Source organism: Oryctolagus cuniculus, chromosome 12, assembly GCF_051225735.1.
Source record: "Oryctolagus cuniculus isolate XC-2025 breed Fujian yellow rabbit chromosome 12, ASM5122573v1, whole genome shotgun sequence".
NCBI classification, from domain to species: domain Eukaryota; kingdom Metazoa; phylum Chordata; class Mammalia; order Lagomorpha; family Leporidae; genus Oryctolagus; species Oryctolagus cuniculus.
Window position 1 is genome coordinate 55739839 of NC_142878.1, and position 5347 is coordinate 55745185.

The 5347-nt window shown below is 40.1% G+C and overlaps 1 non-coding gene across 1 annotated transcript; it reads left to right on the forward strand.

Moving 5' to 3' along the window:
• The first annotated feature begins 266 nt into the window (after window positions 1-266).
• On the forward strand, window positions 267-373 carry LOC149123063 (U6 spliceosomal RNA). The gene has a single exon (XR_016218775.1). It is a non-coding gene; the product is annotated as a U6 spliceosomal RNA (small nuclear RNA).
• Window positions 374-5347: the final 4974 nt, after the last annotated feature.

Here is a 5347-nt window from a genome sequence, read left to right on the forward strand (position 1 = left end):
CAGCACATCCACTTAGAATAGTCCCATTGACCTCAAGGAAGTACCTCAGAAAGTATTGGCAATAGAAGATCCCTAAGATCCCCTTTCCCCGTAATCAAAAGCAGGTGTGAGCACTGGCTCACCATTTTCTGCCTTCTCCTGGTTTTGGGATCCAGGAGACCTTGGGGGTCTCCTTAACACATTGAGACTCCTCTTGTCTCAAGGTGTCTTGAAGAACACATGTCTTGAATAGGAAGTTGAAACTGACACAAAATATTATGCCCTTGGTGCTCGCTTCGGCAGCACATATACTAAAATTGGAACTATACAGAGAAGATTAGCATGGCCCCTGCGCAAGGATGACACGCAAATTCGTGAAGCGTTCCATATTTTTAAAGAAATCATGCAAAAACGTTTAAAAAAGAAAGCATTAATGAAAAAGAGAGAGTTAACAATGCTTGGAAAACCAAAAAGACCTCGCTCAGCTTATAACATTTTTGTATCTGAAAGTTTCCAAGAAGCTAAAGATGGTTCATCACAGGCAAAGCTGAAGGCTGTAAATGATAACTGGAAAAATCTGCCTAGTTCTCAAAAACAAGTATATATTCAACTTGCTAAAGATGATAAAATTCGTTATGATAATGAAATGAAATCTTGGGAAGAACAAATGGTTGAAGTTGGACAAAGTGATCTTATACGTCGCAAAATGATGCACCATCCAAAAGATGGATCTGAGGAGAGTTAAAATAGAAGATTGAGTTGCATTCATGATGGATAGGCCTGAGAAGCTGATTAAGTCATAATACCTGATGCTGTTGTAAGATTAGAAAGGATAAAGTTGGTAAACATTTTATATTCAATTCCCTTTTCTTTAGCCCATGGACTTCTGCCAGTTTAATTCATTTTGTATTAGTATCTTTCTTTGGGAAACCCAAATAGATGGAAGTTCTTACAAAATTTATTTTATGTTAAGAACTACTGAGGATGAAAATAATCCATGCCAGGTGTAGCAGTGAATCATTCTACCTTTGATAAAGGTACACCAGACTGTGAAGTTTTTTATCTGTATGATGATGATGGGAAGAGTGTTCTTGTTTCCTTATATTATGGAGACAGGAGTTCCCTTTCCAAAATTGTGACAAATTGTAGAAGCCATAGTGTTCTATGATACAATTGTGCATTTTTAAAAAAGCAACCAGAACTCAACAAGGTCAATTCCAGTTCCGCAGTATAATTCATACAGCATTTTGAGTGGATGGTTGTACATGCAAGTGATCATTGTTTTCAGTTGCTGCTTTTTATAAAAGGGACTGAGAAATTTATAAACCTTTCTCATCTTTTTCTTTTTCCTAAAAACTAAGAAATTCTGTACCAGACCTATGCATGTTGTTTATATTGCATAGAATAACATTTTAATCTTTAATTTTATGCTTGTGAATTACACATTTTAAGGGGAAACATTTATTTTACATCTTTCATCTTTTTCTGGATTATTTTCTTTCTCTTGTATGAATATATTTAAGCACAAAGAAAACTTGTGTAAATTTTTTTTTTTTTTTTTTTTTGACAGGCAGAGTGGACAGTGAGAGAGAGAGACAGAGAGAAAGGTCTTCCTTTTGCCGTTGGTTCACCCTCCAATGGCCGCCGCTGCAGCCGGCGCACCGCGCTGATCCTGGCAGGAGCCAGGAGCCAGGTGCTTTTCCTGGTCTCCCATGGGGTGCAGGGCCCAAGCACCTGGGCCATCCTCCACTGCACTCCCTGGCCATAGCAGAGAGCTGGCCTGGAAGAGGGGCGACCGGGACAGAATCCGGCGCCCCAACCGGGACTAGAACCCGGTGTGCCGGCGCCGCAAGGTGGAGGATTAGCCTATTGAGCCACGGCGCCGGCCGAAACTTGTGTAAATTTTTAAATGAGAAACTTAATAAAACCTAAGTCTCCAAAAAAAATATATATATTATGCCCTTGGAAACCTCCATTGTATTCTTTACATTCACCTACAAATAAGCAACCAACCAGAAATGCCAAACCAGAGGACCAGCTTGGGCATCTGGCACAATTGTCTAGACACTGCTTGGGGACACCCACATACCCTATCAAAGAACCTAGGTTCAAGTCCTGCCTCCACTTACAATTAATCTACCTTGTGGTGTACACCCTGGGAGGCATTAGGTGATGGCTCAAGTACTTGGGTCCCGCCACTTATGTAGGAGACATAGACTGAAATCCAGGTTCCAGGTTTTGGCCTGGTCTAGTCTTGGTTGTTGCAGACATTTATAGAGTAAATCAGCAGATGGAAGATTCCCTCTCTCTCTCGCTCTCTTGCTCGCTCACTCTCTCTCCCTCTGTCTACTTCCCTCCCTCCTTTTTTCTCTCTCCATTTCAAAAAAAATGGGGGAAAAGGTTTAAAAAAACACAGAGGGACACTAAGACATTTAGAGGCTATACAGAATTAGATACTGGAAGAAATTTCAGCTTGTCGCAAGATAGCACATCATTCATATGACTGACCTAGGCTTGATGCAAAACAGAACAATGGAGGTGATGTTTAGTATGTGGACTTTTGGGAGATTCTTTGGAAGTTAATGATGAGAACAGATATAAAAATGGGCATTTTATCTTGTTAATGGCATATTAAATCCATTCACAGAAATATAGTTCTTGTTCTTTATATCATAAGGTAGGATAATACCAATGAAGCAAAAAACTAGCTTCAGAGTTGATGGGCAGATTCACTACTTAGGTAAGAAATTAGTAAGAACGTTGAGTTTATTCCATGTGGAGTAGCAACTGAGCCTGAAAACCAAATAAATTGATCCTGGAAATCAAATGAATGAATAAATAAAAGAGCTGTTCTTTCTATTGTCATCTGTCACCATGCCTTCTTATCTGTCTCCTAAAAAAAAAAAAAAAAGATTTTTGTTGGTCATTACTGTATAGCGGTTATGAACATATACTTTGTAGTTAACCCACCTAGAGTCAAATCCTGACTCCATCACTGTTGCATAACCTTGAACAAGTTAAACAAGCTCTCTATGTCTCATTTCTTCATCTTTAAAGAAGAGAAGACATCAATATGTACCTAATAAGGTTACAAGTCTTAGCTGAATTAATATTAGTAAAGTGCTTAGAAAAGTTCTCAGAACATAAAAGTTCTAAAAATATATCCATTAAATAGTTACATGACAATAAAAACAAAAATATAATGCTCTTTTTACTTCATTGTGTAACCTTCACATCTTGCTTCTATCACTTTCAGTTACTTTATCATCATGGCAATTATCAACCACCACTACCACTGTTATTATTATTATAGCAATATGATCTATGCCAAGATAATTGCCTCATAGTCTAGTCCTCTCCATACCTATGAGAAATAAATAACATTATGTAGGGTACTATAGGCTCTCAAGCCTAGTTTCAGGATGTTGCAAAGAATATATCACAATAGATTATAATTAAAAATTAATTATAAATTATAAAGAGACTATAAATTAAGAAACAGTACTACATCTTAATAATCTATTCAGGCAAAACATTGGCCTTCAAATAGCCACCTAGAAAACTTTGTACTTTTGGGGCCAGCATTGTGGTGCACCTGGTTAAGCCACAGCCTATGACACCAGCATCCCATGTGAGTACCAGTTAGAGTCCCAGCTGCTCCACTTCCATTCAAGCTCCCTTCTAATGCACATGGGAAATTAGTGGATGATGGCCCAGTGCTTGGACCCCTGCCACCCATGTGGGAGACAGATTGAGTTCCATGTTCCTGGATTCCATCTGGTCTAGTCCTAGCCACTGCAGCAATTTGGAAAGTGAACCAGCAGATGGAAGATCTCTCTCACATGCATTATCTCCTTCCCTGTCTCTTCTAAGTCTGCCTTTCAAATAAATTGTTTACTTATTTATTTGAAAGGCAGAGTTAGAGAGACAGAGAAAGAGAGACCTTCCATCTGCTGGTTCACTCCCCAAATGGCCACAACAACCGGGGTAGGCCAGGCCAAAGCCAGGAGGTAGGAGCTTCATCTGGGTCTTTCACATGGGTTACAGTGGCACAACCACTTGACCATGATCTGCTGCTTTCCCAGGTGCATTAGCAGGGTGCTGGATCAGAAGTGGAGCAGCAGAGACCATATGGGATGCTGACATTGCAGGCAGTGACCTAACCAGCTATGCCACAGTGCTGGCTCCAGAAAATTTTTTCAAACTAAAAAAAAAAAAAGAAAAATTTATACTTTTTTAGTGATGATGATGCAGTTCCCATAATATTTAGGGTGCTCACAGGCACATAAAACATAAAAGCTGGAAAACCAAATGTGGCTATTTTAGAGACATACATCTGCATTTAACCAAAAATATTTGTAGCAAGTATGAATCTAGGTTCACAAATACAGGGAGACACAAACGAGGATGTTGCCTCATTCTCTTCCAGTCATCTTTATCTTGACTTTGAACCTCATACTGCTAGATTGTTGGGGAAATTCCATTGTCTAAGTATCTGAGCACCCAATTACTAAGCTGGGCCAAGTTCCTGTAATCTTGCAGCCCCAAAGCACCAGTCTTCTACCTACTCTGCTAAGCTCATTGTTTTTGCCCTTGTGACTCTTCATGCTCCGGAGTATTAGGCAAACTCTGGATTCCAGCGCCTGGGGCTCAGGTGTCTACAAGCATAGTCCCAGGGAATTTTGTTCCCTTCCCACCACCTAATCTCTTCCTTATTTCTCTCCCTTTGCCCATTTTCTTTTCTTTTTTTTTTTAGTGTTTTTTTTTTGTTTGTTTGTTTGTTTTTAGTTTTTGACAGGCAGACTTAGTGAGAGAGAGAGACAGAGAGAGAATTATAGACAGTGAGAGAGAGACAGAGAGAAAGGTCTTCCTTCTGTTGGTTCACTCCTCTAATGGCCACCACGACCGGCGCTGCGCCGATCCAAGCCAGGAGCCAGGTGCTTCCTCCAGGTCTCCCATGCAGGTACAGGAACCCAAGCACTTGGGCCATCCTCTACTGCCCTCCTGGGCCACAGCAGAGAGCTGGACTGGAAGAGGAGCAACCGGAACTAGTACCCAGTGCCCCAACCGGGACTAGAAACCGGGGTGCCAGCTCCGCAGGCAGAGGATTAGCCTCATGAGCCATGGCACCAGCCCCTTTGTCGATTTCCTTTCTTACTCTTCTAGGGAATAAATTATACCCAGTGGAGATCACACTCTGTTAAAAGGAGAAAATAATTATTTATATTGAAATTGTGTTTATATCCTACCAAAAAAAAAATACCTAAAACCAAGAGTTTCTAAAGGTCCTGGCTATATAAATAAATTGGAGAAGCAAAAAGAAATACATGGAAAACACAAATTCAAAATACCAATTTAATGGTTTTTC